At 43.8% G+C, this 20,301-nt stretch overlaps 1 protein-coding gene across 5 annotated transcripts in view; it reads left to right on the top strand.

Moving 5' to 3' along the window:
- The first annotated feature begins 8,889 nt into the window (after window positions 1-8,889).
- FOXN3 (forkhead box N3) overlaps window positions 8,890-20,301 on the top strand; it is a 366,752-nt gene continuing 355,340 nt past the window's right edge. For 3 of the 5 annotated variants that reach the window (XM_031454169.2, XM_031454168.2, XM_031454166.2), the window contains exon 1: window positions 9,092-9,243. The gene's annotated coding sequence lies outside the window, so the exon portion shown is untranslated. Of the gene's footprint in view, window positions 8,910-9,091; window positions 9,244-9,306; window positions 9,476-20,301 lie in introns of those variants that run through there. The other 2 variants (XM_064486179.1, XM_064486180.1) reach the window with 2 other exon arrangements.

Genomic DNA, 20,301 nt, shown 5'->3' with positions numbered 1-20,301 from the left:
TGTCTTCATGTACTTTATGAGCCCAGACCCAGCACAATGCCCTGCACACAGTAGGCACCACCAGCACGTTTGGTTATGAGATGTTCTGCTGACACACATTCAGTTGTGAGTTACACTTCACAGATTCCCAATGGCCCAGAGAGCTGGGCAACCTGGTGACACAGAGAGCCTTTTTAAAGCAGTGGCTCTTTTGCTGAACCTGTTGTAATGCAGCCACACATTCCCTGGTGGGATCTACGTCAAAGCCATACAGAGCTCACCACCCACCCTTCTGACCACCGTGAGGATGTCACAGTTTGCATGGTACAAGAAATAAGGAAATCAAAGTATTTGAAGCCTCTGGTCTCCTTTAAGTGAGAGAGAGAAAAGTCTCCTTTTCAGCATTTTAAGATGAACATTGCAAAAACTATACTCAGAGTGGCAAGCGGTATAATCTACGGTGTTATTTGACAAGATTGTTCTAGTCACTGCCCACCAGAAGGGAAAGCATGGAGCTGATTGACTGGCGAGCCATCCATTTTCTTGGAAATAAGAGAAGCAGTAGGGACTCAAATGGTAAAGTCATCAAATATCTAACATTCAAACAGCTACCTTCAAATGACTTCCATGCAGGCCACATTTTCTTCCTGACAGTAAGGTTTGCTATTTTAATATACAACATGGTGCCTTGCAGACACTGGAAACTCAATGAATTTTTCTAGGTTGTGAGAACAGCTAGAGATAACATAAATCACCTCTTACTTTGTTTACAAAAAACCTTGGCATTTTTGGAGGTATTTTAATATAGTATACCAAAAGTATGGGTGAAGTGTTAGACTTGCTGTGTAAGCATTACTGATTTTGATGCATTTTAAGAAGATTATTGTTGTTAGATGAGCATGTGCTGCAAAGAAAGAAGAGTTCTAATGCACCGTCCACCCAACTTCCGGTAATGTCAGCGTTGTAAGTAACCGTGATACATCCATCAAAGACGCTAAGACACTGAAAATGGCATGAGCTGTCAACAAAACTACAGACATTATTTGGCGTCCCCCACCTTGCCTTGTCAATGAGAAACTTTGGTGCTAATTTGAGATAAAGTGTCCACACAGCTAGAGAATGGCATTAATTCAGATGGACTGGGATTAGGTCTAGAGATGGTTCAGAAAGACCACAAAATATGCCATTTTCTGTGGCATAAATCTGTTTTAAATTTTGGCCCCAGATATTTTACATGCATGATCTGATTTCATCATCCCCAGAAGCCAAGGAGGGGTTGGTGGCGGTGGGGGATATTATCATATCCACTTTACCGCTAAGACAGTGGGATTTAGGATTCTAAGCAATGTTTGCAAGACAGTCTGGCTGGGAAGTGGCAGACCCAGGATGTGGACTGAGGCCTCTCTGATCCCAAAGCCCATGACCATGACTGTCACCACAACAGCAGAGACTGAAGGGCATTCATCACAGGTGTGATTCAGATACTGTCTCTCGATCAGTCTTGCCCAGGACGTCACCTTTCCAAGGTTGTCTGCATCCGTCTGTGGCAGGTGACCCTGAGCTGGGAGGTTGTCCTGTGATGCTGACATGACTTTAAGTGGATGGGATTTCTATGATGTGTGGAAAGGGTTCAGCCTCTACATCCCAACGCTGTACGCTCTAACCGGCTCCTTCCTCCTCAGGGTGAGTGCGAGCTGCCCACTGCTGGCCTGCTCCCCAGCCAGAGTCGGAGCTCCACCCCCCTCCCCCGGAGGTGCACGGTGCAAGCATCCCACGTGCCTTTTGCTTTTCTTTCCTGAGTGTTTCAAGGCTTAATTAACGTGTGTAAAGTGATCTGAAAGGAGGCGATAAAAAGAACTGGGGAACGGCAGAGTGTCGATGATTACCTGAGGCGAGACAGCTGAAAGAGGGAGGCCCAGGGAGACAAAGGGGATATGGGGAGACACCGAGAGCCTTTAGCTCAGCAGCCAGCTGCTTGGCCCGGAGCCAGCTCGGACTGTTTCTGGCAGCGCTCTGCCCCCGGCTTCCCTCTCAAGGCCGACATCGCAGCTCTGCTTCATAGTCAGACCCCAGGATAAATCACTCCTAAAGGGCTGAGCCAGAGCTGAGGCAAATGGGTCTGAGGACACAGATCGCAGCCAGTCCTGTAACTGGCCCTACAGGGAAGAGGATGCCACTGGCTTCCCCTATTGCCCACACAGGACCATCTGCAAGTGAGCGGATTTGGTCCGTGAAGGAGTCAATGTGTTAAACACCAAAGGTATGAATGAAGTACAGTGAGGTGTGTTCCTTCCTTTCGACAAGCATGGGTTCATTGTAGTGATTTAGTGCTGTCACCTGTGGGAGGCATTAAATCCCTTAGAAAGTGGTGGGTAAAAATAATGAAGTCTGAGTCACATGCCAGTTCACTGTCTCTTAAGAGTGTGTTCCTACAAGGGCGAGGTCATTGGTTTCACAGGCAATGTGAAGGCTTGTGACCTCATAGGGAAAAGGCGAGTGGCATTTATCGCAATCAAAAGCATCTGAAAAAGCAAGTGGAAAACTCTTTCTTTCAACCTCACTTGGTACCACCTGTATCTAGAAAGTTCAAATTATGATGTGATTTCCAATTGAGTGAGGATTTCTGCACATCTCTGTGTGTATCTAAACGGTGGCTGCATGTACAGCCTATTCTAAACTGTTTATGATGATGGAGGGGGAAAAGTTTTGTTTGGGTAATCCAAAGTTTATATTACTCTTCTGTAATTTTCGGTGTCTTACTTGGGCTAATAGTTGGGTTGTTACCCTATCTCTTGAGCCCACAGACTAAGGTTATGACTGCTGGCAGCACCCTACAGCTTGGCAACCAGAGGAGGGGCCCACTTCCCCTAGCTTTATTTAGAGAATTCCAGAAGACTCCAATCAGCCTCGCATGGGGTCAAGGGCCCAGCCCGGGGCCGATCCTGTGGTCAGAGAGGGAGGGTCACACTATAAGATGCCTGCTCTGATTCCACGCCAGGACCATCAAATGAAATGGAAAATCCCCAAATGGAAAGCCAAGTCACCACTCCCACTCGTGTCTACTCCAACTGAGCTGTTCATTGGCCAGAAGACGCTGTGGTCCTCAGCCAGCAGCAAAGGGACTTCTCAATAGCCAGTAGCCACCATAGTCTTCTAGTTTGTTCTTTTCTGGATGGTGTACTTCTGACTGATCCTTCCTGGAGTTGTGTCTGTGTGATACCTTTGGCATATGTAACATCATGTGTCATCCATGGGTCACAGAAGGGTCATCTGAAGCTTCCAACGATGGCTTCCTTCAGGTCTGCATCCATTCTTGTGTGAACGGGTATAACAATAACCTCCTCATTAGTCTCCCTGCCTTTGTCTTGCTCCCTTCTAAATCATTGTCCATACAAGCTTTAGAATTTGTAAAATGCGGAGCCCCTTTCAATACTGTGAGGATGAATTTTATGTATCAACTTGACTGGGCCATGGGGTGCCTAGGTATTTGGTCAGACAACTAGTTACATCCGTGGTGGTGTTTTGGGTGAAACTGATATTTGAATCAGCAGACTGAATGAAGCAGATTACCCTCTCTAATGTGGGTGGGCCTTGTATAATCAGCTGAAGGCCTGAATATGAAAAAAGTTGAGTAAGGAGGAACACCTCTTGCCTGATTGCCTTGAACTGGGACGTCAGTTCTTTCCTGCCTTCAGACTCCTGCTGAAACAGCTGCACTTCCTGGGTCTTGAGCCTGCCGTTGTTCAGGCTGAAACCTCATCATCAGTGCTCCTGGGCCCCCAGCTTGCTGACTGCAGATCTTGGGACTTAGCCTCTATACTCATGTGAGCCAATTCCCTATAATAAATTACTTTCTATATATCTCTATAACCTATTGGTTCTGTTTCTTTGGGGTATCCTGGCTGATACAAATATCTTCTTATTTACTAACTTTATTCATTCATTCATTTTAAAAAATTACTGAGCACTTACTATGGGCCAGACACTATTTCATGTTCTTGGGAATTATCACTGAACAAAACAGATGCCTTGCCCTGTGGAACTTTATTTGTGTGGAAACTGGTGGTAGAGGGAGACCGACAACGAACAGTAAGTAAACTAGTAAGGGCTAAGTACGGGGGGAAAAGGAAAAAAGTGGAGCAGGATGGGAAGGCTCGAGAGATGTTGAGAAGGGGACATCTGAGCAAAGGCTGAAGGGAGATAAAGGGGTTGGCCATGTGGACGTCAAGATAAAGTGTAAAGCTGGGGGGACACTGGCCCCTGCTTGCATCTCCAGAGGGGCCTACAGGGACTTCCTCGTTTGAAAATTTGTTTGAGCCTCACTGCTGCTCTCCATGCAGCCCTCTGACCTGCCTCACCGTCTCATCCTTCCATGCCTTTGCCCACACCTAGGATGTCCCCCTGGTGAAGTCCTTCTTCTCCGGACTCTTACTTACATCTTAACCTCTACTTGTCCTTGAAGACTCAATGTCCTGGCTTCTCCCAAGGCTGCCTAGCCTGGTGACTTGTTGGCCCTCTTTTGTTGTCCTATAGGCTTGTCTTTGAGCTGTAATTCTTCCCCTAAATATCTATGCAGTTTGGGGCAAGTGTGTTCATCTGTAAAATGGGAATAAAAATAGAACCTTGCTTAGAAGGGTCTAGAAATGAGAAAATGCAAGTAAAATGACTCAGGGACTTGCTATTATCATCGTTCTTCTCTTTCCCTCATGCCCCTCCTCCCCTCTTCCTCTTCTCTTTGGGTTCCCGGAGCCTGGGGCCAGCCCCGCCCCCGCCCCCACCCCCATAGTCTTTCAAGCAGCCTCCCTCCTCAGCCATCGCCCTGGACCCTGGCTCCACACCCCGGCTGGTGGGCTGGGTTTCCTCACCCACAGCCACCTCCAGCCTCTCGTGATTCTTATCCAGACCACATTCTGGCTTCAGATTTAGGTTTTTTCCTGGCTCCCCAGAGAAGCTTGATCCCCTGCTGGGCTGTTTCTTGATGTCTTGGCCATTAAACCCACTGCTCCAGTTCCTTCTAAAAAAAAAAAAAACCCGAGACCTGCTAGATTGGGTCTAGCCCCTGCTTCGGAGGGGAGGTAGTGGGGTTTCCATAGCAGGGAAACAAAACCAGTTCAAATGTTTACCACGGAAGGATTTTTTTAAAAATATACACTTTATTTTTTTTATAACAGTTTTCAATTTACAGAAAAATTGAGATGATAGTACAGATAGTTCCCACCTACCTCATACCCACTTTCCCCATTACTAACTTTTTACATGTTAATGTATGTTACATTTATTATAATTAATTAACCAATATTGATACACTATTACCAGCTAAAATCCATACTTTATTTAAATTTTCTTAGTTTTTACCTGATGTCCTTTTTCTGTCCCACTGTCCCATCCAGCATATTATTAATATGTTTAAGTGTCATGTCTCCTTAAAGCTCGTCTTTGCTGTAACAGTTTCTCAGCATTTTCTGGTTTTTGATCACTTTGATACTTTTGAGGAGTACTGCTCAGGTATCTTGTAAGTTGCCCTTCCATTGGGATTTGCTGATGTGCACAGAAGGAATTGAATGCAGGGGATTGCTCCATAGGTGAGGGAGGATCTGAGATGCAAACAGGAAGATAAATTTACCCATCAGCTAATTTTAGCAGAAAGCCATTAACATCCCAAAGCTGGAGAGTTAACAGGAAATGGCAATGTTACCTGAACCAGGGGCTGGGGTCACCTGGCAGCCTGATGCTGGAGATGACATCAGAGGCAAGAGGGAAGCGAAGAAATTCTCTGGCCTCTCCTTTTCTTTCACCCTCCACTTTCCCTCCAATGCCTCTCATGGGCCATATCCAGCCATTAGCCAACTGTTCCAGGATTCTGTAAAGCTCGGCCCCTGAGAGTCAGCTCCTAGCAACGCTGAGTGAGGGCAAGGCTGAGAATGGCTCTGAAGACAAACTGGCCTGGACCCTTGGCGTTTGGACACACAGTGCCTGTGACACGGTTTTACTGCAGCACTTACATCACTGCTCTGCAACTGTTTGCCTGTTTAAGGGCTCCACTGCATTATTTATTTTTTATACCCAGAGCCTAGAATAGTACCTTGCTTACATTAAATTTTCAACGCTTGAGGTATACAGAATGAATGAATGAATGATGGTTTCTTTTGACCAGTCCCTCTCGGGTGCGCTCTAGCTTTGGGGAATTGCTCACCACCAGCTTTTCTTTTCAGTTTCTCATCACCTCCTTTTGGTACTAGGATTACTTTCAGCCTAGCATTTGCAACATTTGAAGGCCACGTGGATAGTGTGACTATAATTAGATATGTTTTCAACAAAGGAGTCAGATGAATTCACCAAGTAAGTTTGGCATTAATGCTTCCAAGTGGTTCCCCAGGAAGGCTGTCCACGTCTTCTGAGGATGCCGCCACGTGTAGCCTCTTCCTTAGTTGCTGCACAAGAAAGGGAATGAATCATTTTTAAGAATAAAATATTTGTCTTTTCAGTTATATGTCACCCAGCCCTCACCTGGCTGGTATTTAGGTGGTTTGGGACACATCATCAGAGAAGTCACATTTCCTTTCAGCAGAGGGGAGGAGGAAGTGGAATGCCACAAACAGAACTGACTGGTGACTTTCCCATGGGTGCAGGAGTGCTGAGAACTAACACCCCGGTTGTCACAAGGTCTGGGCAGGGACACCCTGGATCTCATGAATCGGCTGCCTGGTATCTGAAATGTCCGAGTTTCCAGGGTTCTCAAGGACTTTCAGTGCTGAGACGACACATAGAAAACCAAGTTCCACTTGATAAAACCTCACTTCTCTATGTGTCTGGTGGGGTCAGTACATAGTCTCTGACAGAGAGCCAAAAAATGTATAGGTGACAGGGGCATTGCTCAGCCCCCGAGTTTTGTTTTCTGTCTGCCAGGGTGCCCTGGACAGCCATGGGACAGAAATCTGACCAGTCAGCTTTTTCATTTAGCAGAGACTGAAACACTTGCAACCAGCTCCTTACTTCCATTCTGGTAAATTGCTGCTCCAAAACAGGTAAGAAATTGTTACCAATACAAGTTTGTGTGCCTGCAGGACCATGAAGCCAAACAAACTGAAACATCAGAGTTTGGGGGAGAGAAAGGTTTATTGCAGGGCCAACCAAGGAAGATGGGGTGACTTATGCCCAAGAAAACCTCAAACTACTTGAAGGGTTTCAGCAAAACATATTTAAAGGCCAGATAAGGGAAGGCGTTGCAGGGTACACGATTAGCTCATGCACAATTCTCTGGCTGATGTCGAGGTAACAGGGCAGTCAACATTACTGACCCCCAGGCTCCAGAAGGTCTGGAGGCCACGTGCTCTCGATTATCAAGTAGTTCATTTCTTCCCTTTGGTGGTGGTTTTAAGCATCTGAAAAACTCAGGAAATGTACATGAGATACTATTATCTGGGGACTTCAAAGAGGAGCTACAGGAGAAGATATGGGGGAGGGGTCTGACCCTGAAAGGCCCCTCAGGGTCCTGCTTGGTTACAAAATGATGACTATAGAAACATACCTGCGTTTTTGTTTTGGATACCTCATTTTCCACAATATTCCACAAGTAGTTGGGAGGCCAAGTGGTGCACTTGAAAAAGCAGAAGTCTGTTGGAAATGTCAGAGTCTGAGGTTGGGATCCCAGCTCCTCTGAGGACCAGCTGTTGTGATTTTGGACAAGTCACCATACCCTTCGCGGCGTCCACTTCCTCATTTGAGAATCGGGGATTATAGTGTCTGTTTTATCACAGAAGTATGGTAAAGATCACAGGAGATGCCTGTGTGAGGACTTTGAAGAACGACAAGTGTAACATATTACAACTCGTTCTATGCGTGGACATAAGACAGCAGAAAAGGTACCTTTGATGTTTAATTAATACTAAAAATCTCCCATTACATTTATTTAGCTATAATTGGGAAGGAGGAGGGCACGAATAATTTTCAAAGGGACTTTTTTGAGCTCCAAAAATAGAGCTCAGAAAACACATATTTGATTTTCCTTTTGGTGTCAAACCACAGTGCCATTGTTATTAGCAGTTTTACAGAATTGTGACCTTCAAACTTGGCGATATCAAAGACTGAAAGAAAGCTCTCAGTCTTGAAGCCTTTCAAATAAGCTTTTTAAACTAAAGCACTTTTATTTTGAATTAAGGGCTAATAGAATTGTCCTCTTAAATGAGCACTTGCAAGTTTAAAAGTTGCCTTCCAGGTGGGCTATGGTAAATGAATGTTCTGAGAGGTCGCTGGAAGCCCTTTTGGGGGCAAATGAGGGGACTCTGTCATGGGGTTTCTGTAACACACTTTCTGCAGTTAGAAGAGAAATCTAGAACTTAAATTTTCCCTAACTGTACACAAGCTGCTTTGTGTACACATCTAGGATCATAATTTACTTTCACTTTACTGAATTTGTGAATTTTTGCATTTGTTTTAATTTGTAATTAAGTTTTCTCCATGAAGCACACCATATGCCACCATTAATTCTTTCTCGTTGATTTCTTGGGAGATACATGAGTGCATATTCTGATGCAATCTTTGAGGTCTTTTGAAAATCAAATGACTACGTGTTTAGCCATATGGGCCATTGTTATTTAAAATAGCATATGATAAAGTAAGAGAAAGCAAAATGCAAAAGGACGTGTTAGGGGAAAAAATCATTGGAAAACTCTTTAAAACATTGTTTTAAACACACAATTTTCAACTTTTTTTTTTTTTTTGGCGTTAAATTTTTGAAACCTCTCTTTACAGACCCCGCACGCTCTCTTCCCCTCTGTGAACGTACAGTATCACAAGTGCTCCAGGCGAACCTACGGAAATCAGTTACTGCCCCACGTTGTACACTGGGGCTGCAGATATTAGTTGTCGCCAGTGTTTCTCTTTTAACATCTGAGGCCGGGATTTGACTTTAAGCTCCAGCTCATCCGCAAGTACGGTGTCTGGTTTTGAAAGGGGCCGACGGGTTTTTCGGTTCTCCCGGGGACGCACGGTGCTCCCGAGCCGCCTGCCGTACGTGCGGGCTGCAGACTGAGCCGCCGGCGGGCGCGCGGCGCGCACTAGGACCCAGCAGGGCTCCGGGCCCGGGTGGGAGCCGCGCCGCCGACCCCGGGCGGGCGCCGGGGCTGGAGCCGGGGTTCCGGCCGCGATCGGCTGCAGCTCGGCCGGGAGACTGCGCGACCCGGCGGCGGGGCCACCCGCGAGTCCAGCGCCGCCGCAGCCCCCCAATGCGGCCGCGAGAAGCAGCGGGGGGGCAGGCGATCGAAGGTAACGAAAATGGGGCTCATTTCCTGCCTCCTGCCTGATCTTCTGCTCTGGTTCAGCATTGTCACGAGAAGCCCTCACTGTTCAGGCTGCTGCATTTTGGGGCACCCTTTGGTTTTTTAAGGTTTCTGCCCCCGAATTTCTACCTGGTTTCAGATTGATTTATAGCATGCAGTCCAAATGGGGAAGATCCAGGCATGGCAAGTTGCATATTTTCATTAGTTTTGTCTCAAAAGTAAGTTCATTTTAAAAAAAAAGTTTCTCAGGAATTTGTGGATAGTCGTTAAATTTTTTTTTTCATTTTTAAATAGCAGACAAATGGATAATTTTTAAAAAGTCCAATAATTGATGTAATTGTGTTAATTACTTCCTAGGTCTTTACTTCTGTGGGCATTACTTTTATTTTCAAGGAACTAACGTGTTAAATGTGGAGTTTGGCTCGGGCAGAGTTTACAGCATTGCTGTCGCAACTGTTTTGCTATCAATTATAAACAGAGTGTCGAATCTGTGGGCAGTTTAAACCTCTCTTCAAATACTGTATCTGGTTACCCTGATATGACATATGCTGATGAGAGTTTCCTTTGAGAGCAGGAAGAATTTTTCTCTTTTTGGAGAAACATTGTTTTGAGGAGAAAACCGTGATTACTGGCTGGGGAGGCTGAAGAGACTATTTTTCATGCTTTGTTTGTACTCCCGGGTTGACATTTGGGGAAGGGACATGCAGTCTTTCTGGGCAGCTTTTAATTGTGGGATTATTAATTTCTTTCATTTATTAGTTTCAATTGGTTGGGCTCGGGGAGCCCTCTGTCACAGGATGTGCTTAAGGTGACACATTTGCCAGCAGTTGGGACACATGATTGCAAATGTAAAATGTGCTTCAGCAGAAGGGGCTGGTCTGCTGGGAGCTCCCGTGTGGAGCTGTGGTAGGCAGGGTGCGACCGGCTCATTGAGGGAAAAAAAAGGGAAGCATTTTCCTTAGCTAAGGAAGACGTCCTGTTATATTCCTTTTGTTCCCTGTTTTTCATTGATCGCCAGCTCTGCCTCGGAGAAGGGAGAGCAGCTCGGAGAGCGCAGAGCTCGGAAGACTGCTCAAATGACTACAGCCCGCTGTCCTCTCACGCTGATTGGTCAGTGCGACGGAGACTTAGGAAAACAGTCACCCCAAACCTTCGTTTAAAAGCACGCTGTAATCCCAGCGTAGCCTTCTCGTGCACAGATTTCTGCTAGCCTGACTTTTAATTCGGGTGCAGTTTGCTTGAGATACCTTTGTGTTTAATTTTTTTGTTGTTGCTTCTATCCAGATAAAGTAGGCCATTTTGGTGACAAATTTCTTTGCGGACGTCAGCTACTAGCTTACATTTATAGACGTATCACTTTACAATATATTCTCGATGATTTCTCCTCAGGAGTTGTAGAATGCGAAGTTGTTCAACTTAGAATATTTTTTTGTAACTTTTTTTTTTTCTTTTTGATCATAGCACCATCAGTAGATGAATGCTTGACAGTTATCTTTGATAATTTAAGTGTCTGGTGCATTATTAGCATGTATCACGCACTAAAATTTAAGTCTGTGACGGGGAGAGAAAAAGGCAATGAAGAGCAAACAATCAAAAAAGTATGAGTTAGTGGATACAGTGAAATGTTCTCTCCATAAGATGAAAAATACAAGGCCGGTGGCCACCTCCATTTGAGCCTTAAAACACCCTAATTAAAGAATCACGGTCCCAGAAGTTGTTAAATGTATAAACACTTTTCTGATTGGCTGAAAAATTTAGATACAGGAAGTGGATGGTATCTTATAACTGATGAGTAGAGACATGGTTGTCATGGAAACTGAGAAGAGTAACCCCCTACCCCCACCCCAACACACATACACTACCATAACCACCACTTAAAAAAAAAAAAAGAAAAAAAACCCCTGCATGTCATCACAGATGCCTGGAGAACATGTTGGCTTCTGTAAGCTTTCCCACAGCATCTGTTGAAACCTGAACCGGTGCCTGTCAAATCAAGGTCATTTTACAACAACAACCAAAAATGCAGTCTCCTGGATTTCATAACTGTATTTTGATTGAAACTATGTGAGGAAAAGGGCTTCAAGCAAGGATGAGCACACATGCTTACTTAGCATTTTGCTACCTCTGAGTTGCACCAGGAAAGGCTAAGAAGAATGTATCTGATCACCTAATTGTGGAAGCAAACTGATTCCTGCGTCTGCTGTTAGAACCAAACTCTTTGTGGGGCTGTAAAGACAAGACAGTCACCTGTGGATGAAGTTGTCTGGGGATGGTGTAATGAAGAGTTTCTGTTTGCAATAGGTGTCCAACTTGAACTGTAGCAATTGAATTTCAAGAGCTGTGGCATTTTGGATTTTGCTCTAAGGCTGCATGTGCAGGGATAAATGAAAACTCTGCCTGGTGCTTTGGGAAGGAAGGGTGTTCTCAGTAGCTCAGCAGGGAAAGGACAGTCCTAAACAGAAATAAGAGCTGTTTCAAAACTACAGTTATTACTCGGTTCACTGAGAAAAGTTTCCTCTTCTTCTGTGGATGGAGAAGTGTGCTATCCTAGTTTTTAGGAGAATTGAGACGTTCCCCAAATCAAGACTGAATATTTTCAATGTCTTGGTAGTGCTTTATTGAGAGTAAAGAAAGGAGGAAAGTTTGGAGATCTCCCCCTTTCACTTTGCTAAGTGAAAAATAACCGAGGGGGCTTAATGTTGACTTTGGGGATCAACACTGAAGCCAGTAAATATAAAGCCATTGCATTTCTTATATTTTTCTCATCTTGACAGTGGGAGTCATTAAATTTTAAGTGCTTGGTATTCATTTAGAAATATCCTTCTTACAGTCATGATGATTTATAGCACTGTATTGCTTAATCATAATTGAAAATGGTCAGTTTTAAATCTCATTTAACTAACACTTTGAGCTTTTGAAAAAGCAGAAAATTCCCCTTGTTTTCATCAACTAATTGCATGGGATGGGGGAGAGGAGGTGGAAAGAATCCTAACTACATTGTAATATTTATTTAATATCCTGCATCGATGTCATAGGAAATACAGACTTCAGAAGCAATATAGCATCACTGGGGGTGATTTAGCATGTATTTCATGACCCCATGTTGTCAGATATTTAACTGATTGAGATTTGGTAAAAAATGGTTAAATTTAATAGCACAACTGTTCTCTTTTAGCAAAGGATTTCCTGTTGGGAACTTTCTTATCTTCAACTGTGTTCATTGGCAGGAAACATGTCAGTTGCTTGTTTTTACAAACTGAAGGAAATGAATGGGATTTGTTAGTTTCTAGAATCTGCCTTCATGCTCCATTGTCTGTCAAATAGTTTGCTCAGAACAGTTCATTTTTAAATGAACCTTTGAGGAGTCCAATTAAATGACTCCAAATGTTTGGCATTTCTGTTGATTTTTGACTTTGAGATTAGAAAAATTGATCATTATACTGCTATGTGCAACTTATTTTACCAATTTACGTTAACAAGATGTTCAATAAAATTCCAATTCACTTTCAGTTGTCAGATATATAGACATTCACTGAAGTTGGCATTTTTTGATGACTGTGCCAAATTTCTAATAATTAGCTCAGAATACCAACCACATGCCAGGAAAGGAAAATGAGTAGTACCTAAACCTCAATTTGAAGGGGACCGCCTGGGAAGGGGGGTAGGAGGGCCTGAGGGAGGCAATGGTTTTCACGCATTTTTGAAGACGTCCTTTTGGTTTTATATTTAGCACCAAATGGAATCTTATGCAAGACCCTAATGTATGAGTGGAATAAAAACAGAGCTGCTCTGGTGGAACCAAGACCCAGGAAGCCCAGAGTCTGCTCTCTTCTCCTGGGCCGTGCCTGTGGCGTACCCTAGAACTCCAGAGTTCCAGTACCTGTGAACTGTTTGAAAACCACCGCTTTGAAAGTGTCCCAAATATTCTCTAAAGAAGGCCCAAGGGAATTACCTGTAGTGTCCTGGAACCTCTGAGCTGAAGAGGGGACTTTTGCCTTGACAGTTTAAGAGGGTTCTTTGCTCAGAGTGGCAAGGAGGAATGGCAGACCATAGGTTCTAGTAAGCCATTCTGGACACAGCACAAGAGTGGATGGCCCATATGTATGGAAGAGCCCTGGGCCAGTCTGTCATGGGGGAAGGGGAAATAATGTTTTCAAAGGGCCCTTACATGTTATAGGAATGCCGCATGGAGGCGTTTGAAGTTAGTTGGTTATCATTGTCCTGGAATGCATGGATTTATTCTAGTACCACCACAAGATCTGTTATATCACAGTTATTCTGTTTGTCAGTGAAAATTATTTCATATTAAGTGTCATTCATGAAATGAAAGTTTGCCAAGCTATATAATCTGCTTGGCAGACACAGTCATGTTTTGAGTGTTGAGTAAAATGATAACACACAGATGATATTTGAATGTCATCAAATATATTCACATTATCTCCTGTTATGAGACTTACTGAAATGGCAGTATTGAGATTGAGCTCAGTTCTCCTTTTGTACCTCCCAGAAGCCATAAATATTAAGATTTCTAGGGGTGGTGGATAGAGGGACCCCCTTCACTTCCACTCTTAACTTTCACAACCACTAGATTCACACATGCTGGGTAAGGAGTAATCAGCAGAGACTTCAGGCAAACTGTAGTTGCATTGTGTTTGTCATGGCCACAGCCAACCTCCCTGTGTTCTTTCTTGGAGGCTGCCCAGTTGGGGAGCTCATGGAATTAGAAAGGACAGCCCCCTGTCTGCTTTCTCCTGTTACTTCCACTATGCTCATTAGCATGTTACCATTACCTGCACAGTGTCTCAGATGGCGATGAAAATAGTCAATATTCCGGGAAGCCACAGATCTTCCAACAATTTGTGCTGGGACTTTTTTAAGAAAATATTTCCTCTTCAAAGATGAAACTAGTATAAGCACAAAATAGTTGGCTGTGGTAGTGGATGAAAATGACTGTGGTTAACTTCTGTTTGTTGAATTGTGCTGAATAAAGCTTTTCATGTATAGGCTGTTTAAAGCTATCTTACTCCTCCTCGCACCTGCATGAGTGTACAGCCATAGGAAACTGATGGAGCCTTGTTCTTGGTAGTTGACCAGGGGTTCTCCCTGAGTGAGCACTTACACTCCGATGTTCTCGGGGACTTTGTTTTGAAACTGAAGGATGCATTTCAGTTACCAGGAAATTGCTGACGTTGTTAATGGAGGACTCCAAATATTTATACAGAGTGTGTCCGCCACCTTTGCAGATAACACAGTTTCTGAAGATTCAGAAAGTAGCAAGTCCTACTTGAAGAGGTGACTTTAGTATGTTACACAAGTTCAGATTTTAGATAACTTCAACTATCTCTCTTCAAACTCAGCACTTTTGCAGCCTTTAAAATGAAAACTGTTACCGTTTAACAACTAGTTAATAATGTCTCTAAATTAAGGCAGTCATATTGTTTCATGGGACTGGATTTAGCATTTCATATGGTCTCTTGGAAAATAAGTAAGTTGCTCATGGTAAGTTTGGCAATACTGGGTAATACAGAAAAATCGCATCAAACTGATAAGGGGTTTCCGCTGGCCAGATGCTCCCTCTGTTGATTTTTATAATAATCTAGTATTAATGTGCTACTACTGTTGTAGGAAAACGGGGCACAAAAAAATGGCTATGACCTAGGTCTCAGCCAAGTCCCTGTGACGTGCCCTGCCAAGTGAGGGTCTTTGGCTTCGAGTAGGAAAGAATTCAAGAACAAGCATAGTCAAGTGAAAGTAGATTTATTCCGGGAGATGCATACTCCATAGACAGTGCGGGCGTCTCAGAAGGCAAGGGAGGCCCCAGGAGACGGGATCTTCTTGGAAAGTGCGAGCAGCCCTAGGAGATACTCATTCCATAGGCAGAATGTGTTAGTCTCAGAAAGGAGAGTGGCCCCAGGGCATAGGGGCAGATGCCCCAAGGTGGGGATGTTTTGTTTTTGTAGGCTGGGTAGTTTCATATGCTAACAAGTGGGAGGATTATTCCAACTATTTTGGAGAAGGGTCAGGAACTTCCAGGAATTGGGCCACCACCTATTTTTAGGCCTTTTATGGGCCAGCCTGGGAACTGTCATGGTGCCTGTGGGTGTGTCATTTAGCATGCTAGTGTATTACAATGAGTGTATAATGAGGCTCAATGTCTACCGGAAGTCCAGTCTTCCGCCATCTTAGGCCTAGATGGTTCTAACCAGTTTCCGTCCTATCCTCAGGTGCTGTGTCATTCTTTTAATGGTTGTGCCCTGCCCCCTTCCCTCCTGTTTCACTAGTACTAGTAATAAATAGTAATAATATGCATGAACGCCCCATTTTACAGATGAAGAAACTGAGGTAGTTATGTTTTCAGGGCCACACACTCTTTGACAGCCAACTTGTTCTCACCCTGAGGCCCCCTGACTCCACATTCTAGGCATTTTCCACCCTGCTGGCTACCTCACAGCTGCTCCTCTGTTTCTGTTCCAGGGTTGATGACTCCCCCTTCCATGCCTGAAATGGAGTCTCCTCCTGGGAAAAATTGCAGGGTGTGGTGGGGAATATTTGTTGTGATTTTGACAAGAAGCAGGGTTTTGCTTCTTGAAGTTCTTTGTTCCCACATCTGACCACTAGTGATGGGAGGAACTTCTGAATTCCCTTGTCAGAGATTATCTTCTGTAATTCATCTTCACCTTTTGAATTTCCCTTCATGCATCCCTGAGCACATTCACCCAGTTGGTAAACAAGAGGCTCCTACCACAGGGATATGATTTTCTTGAATTACCCAAATATTACACTTAGAATTTCTGTTGGTGGCATCCACAAAAATAGATTTCCTAGACAACCTTGTCTTTTATAATTCATGTGAACTGCTCAAAAACTCAGAGATGCAGATACAATGATGCCACCTTTCTTCCTTTTTTTCCCAATAAAAAAACAACTGGCTTAAGTGGTCAGATTAGCAGGATGTCAGTGTCCCGTTCTTGGGACTCCTGCTACCCGTAAATCAGACAAACTCCACATGGGTTTAGATAGACCAAGAGGAGCTGGGTTAGTCTGACTTCATCTAAGGAAGGAGCTCTGTTCTCATGCTAGCCAAGGGGGAAAGGACAAGTTAAATCTTCACCTGGGCATCCCACGATGCCTGGTATGCACGTGACTGGTTGGAACCAGTGGTGAAACCAATGTGGACATTTTCAGGGAAGCAGGTGCCTGGTAATTTCTAATTCTCTTGAACTTCAGGTGAATGCTCAGAACTTGAATGGAACTAATTCTATTTTACATGTGTCCTTTCACGAATTTCACAAGTGAAATCATTTTAAAGAATTGATCTAGGGAAGTGCTAAAGACATATAGACACCAATTTAGGGAAACAAACCATGCACCCATGCATTCAATGAACAGTTATTGAGTACCTACTGCATACCAGGAACTGTGCCCTGTGATAGGGATGTAAGGGAGCCAACCATCTGCTCCATAACTTAAACTGGAGGTATCCCCAAACGTGGCCCCTTTGAAGTTCATGTTCTAAGCTGATGTCAACAGATTGAAGTGATACCCTCCCTGAATTCCTTCTTCCAGGTATTATGCCTTTTGCTTTACTTTAGAAGCTGGCCCTGCAAGGAGGACTTGAGGATGGGTAGTTTACAGATGAGGTTTTCAGGGGAGGGACTTGATGCCCTTGGTCCAGGTGAAGGTTGGGCTGCATGCGCTGAGTAGTCAGGCCTGCGGCATGGCCGGGGCATCTGCAGCATCAGTGACCCTCCTGGCTTCTCATTGCCTTCCAGTCTTGGAACTGTGGGCGATTTAGAAGAGTTATTTCTCATGACCCTCCGAACTTCAAAATTGGATTCAATCCCCGGTACCTCCATTAAAAAAAAAGTCAGCCACAAAACAAAAACAAAAACAAAAACAAAAACAAAAACAAAAACAAAAACCCCAAAATGAATGAAGATCCTGAGAGTGTGGTTTTTGGTATGAGAAGTGGGAACAAGAGAAGTGGCGTAAGCTCAGACTCCAGGCATTCAGGCTGAGTTTTCATTAAGGGCACTCATTTTGTTGTGTGTGTTTTTGTTTTGTTTTTCTCTACTACAACCATTATCCTTGTTTCCCAGGATGGGAAACTTGGACAGCCACTTGTTTCACATGCCATGTACCTAATTTATCACCAAGGCTCTTGCTGATTTCTTGGAAATCCACCTTGTGATCACCTCCTCAGCTTGCGCTCTGGCGCCTCACTCCAGGAGTACCGTGGGCGACCTCCAAGGTGCTCTGTCCCTCCTGGCTCCTTCCCTTCCCCTGTCCTCCGGAAGGCTTCTGTCCCTAAACCACTCTAGAAATATGGCCTTTGAAGTTAGACTTCCTGCTTTCAAACCTACTTACAACTGTATGACCTTAACCTAAGACTCAGGAATATGGAAATAAGACTCAGTAATGTGGTAACCCTGAAAGGATGATTGTGAAGGCTGATGATAAAGCCCGTGGCACAGAGCCTGACATGTAGTTACAACTTAAATTATCGTAGCTGTTTTTATTTTTATGTTGTTATTGTTGCGTCTTGTCCCTACTAAGAACCTGTGGTGCCTCCCTGTGGCTCTCCTTACCGAGTCTGTCCTCCCCTGCCTAACTTTTAAGACCTTCTATAATCTGACCCTATCCATTAGTGCTCAGGAAATGCCCGCAGATCTGGTCAGAGTTTATGCATCCCCAGTCTACCTTACTCCTTCCAAGTCCCCTGCCTTTGTTCATATTGTCCCCTGCCCACAACCTTCTTCTTCCTCGCTGTACACACGTTGTAGAGTCACCAGTTTCTCCCACTCTGCAACTCTGATGTGCAGAGAAAGTGTAGTTTGTTCATATTGTCTGCAGCAAACCTTCCTCCCTAGCAAACACCCATTCGTTGATTATCAGGAAAAAGAATAATAACATTTGATCTCATCCATTTGAAAACCTACTGTGATCTGATAATCTAAACAGTCCCTTAAGATAAGCCTCAGTCTTCCTAGGAAAACAATATCCATTCCTTCATGCTGCCCCCCGTCTTTGCCTGTGACGACAGAGTGTGTGGGAAAGGGTGTAACATGCACTCTTCTCTTTTACTTCTTACGAAGGACAAGGGTGGCCTTGGCTCCCAGGGGCGATGTCTCTTGCCCACAGGTGCTGCCTGTCCTATATTAGCCGTTGAAGTCTGTGGCTCTTATAACACATAGTCTAGTCCATTGGTTTTCAAGGACTCAGAACAAAATACAGATACATTTGCATGAGATTGCAGTAAGCATATATGGACAGATGATACAAAAGTTTTTACAAAATAATGTGTATAGCTGAAATAGAAGTTTTACAAGATATTTTTAGTCTTGCTACCCTCGATGTACTCTGATCTCTTCCATTCTATTTTATTTAATGAAAAAAAAAAAAAAAACACAGCTGGGACCCAATAAGTGACCTGCAGTTTGCAAAAAAAAGTTGATCTGGTCATCCTCTTGGCTTTATCAGAACTTGATGTGGCATTATTCCCTGCTGACTGGGTCCAATCTCAGGTTTGTTGGCAACAAACCCTGAGTGTTGGTGACATCATCCACCAAGCCCACTGGTCTGGTGTTCTTTGCAAGGGCTCCTCTCCTCTGGCACAGCCCACCTGAGGCGCCCCACCTCACATCTCCCCCTGCTTGACCAGGCTGCAGTGCCAGGCTGAGGAAGCTGTGTTCTAGGCTGGTGTAGGCCGTCTCTTGCTAGAGCTCCAAGTGATGAGGGGGATGGGCACAAGGACATGCCTCTGCGCCCAGAGTTCCATCAGGAGGTGGAATCCCCCAGGAGAAGCCAGGACAAGCAGCGAACCACTCCACTGTCCTCTTCTCTTCCTTCCTTTCTCTTTCTGACTGTTAACCGGACCCAGGAGGGGTGGGATTTTCTTTCACTTCCCCTCCACCATCTCCTTCTACCATCCGGGCAGAAAGATCAGGGACTTCACTTTCCCTCGTGGGTGAAGGCTGCATCTTTCACTGCCTTCAAGTCAATTCTTTGAGCTGAGTCCTTCAGACTCCCGTTAAAAGGGGAAAATCCTGTCCCAGGAGAAAGACTCACATTCAAGGCTACGAGTCTACTGATTCCCACCTATGGCCGTTAGCTGCTGCGTTTCTAAGACTCCCTTGCAGCTAAGAATGGCCAAACTGGAACTTGGAAGTGAGTGAGTAGATGTGAAGTGTGTTGCTTCTAGTTTGTGTCCTTGTTTTTCTTTATAATTTTATCACATACTTTTTTTTAAAATCCTGGAACTATATGTAGTTTAGTTGTACATGCTCTCATATGAACGGAAACATTATATATATATATAATATATATACACATATACACACATTATATACACACCCCATTTGTAGTATATAGAGATATATAGTATAGATACATATATACGTAAATACATAGTGTGTATATTTATGTCTACAGTTACATCTGTAGACAGATTTCTAAAGTGAACACACCCATGCAACCAGCACTTACAACATTAGTTGCACCCAGGAAGTCCCCTTATGCCCCTAAGTTACTGTCTTTGCAAGGTGACCACTATCCTAACTTGATCTATTTTTTTACTGAGAGAAGTGTATTAAAATCTCTAAGATGATAGATTATCATTTCTCTTGATATATTTTGAAGTCATTCTATTCAGTATATACACATTTAGAAGTCTTCTGTCTTCTTGGAGAACTGAATCTTTTAAAGTCATCGTGAAGTAGTGCACTTTAACTCTTACAATGCTTTTTGTCTTATAGTGTATTTTTTTCTGGTGTCCATACAACAACAGTAGACAACAGCAGGATATAATCAGCTTCTTTATTATTAGTTTTTGCTAATCTGTTTTCCATCCTTAAAAAAAAAAACAATTCTTTGCATCCTAATATCATAGATAGATGTATCTTTTATATGTGATATAAAGCTGGCTATTGTTTTTATGCACTTTGTAAATATCTTTTAAATGAAATATGTAATTCACTTATATTTATTGTAATTTCAGATTTATTTCATTTATTCCTTTACGTTAGTGTATTCTTTCCACTTATTC

This window comes from Camelus dromedarius, chromosome 5, assembly GCF_036321535.1.
Source record: "Camelus dromedarius isolate mCamDro1 chromosome 5, mCamDro1.pat, whole genome shotgun sequence".
Lineage (NCBI taxonomy): Eukaryota > Metazoa > Chordata > Mammalia > Artiodactyla > Camelidae > Camelus > Camelus dromedarius.
The sequence above is the reverse complement of the archived record's forward strand: the minus strand, read 5'-3'. Positions and strand labels throughout refer to the sequence as shown.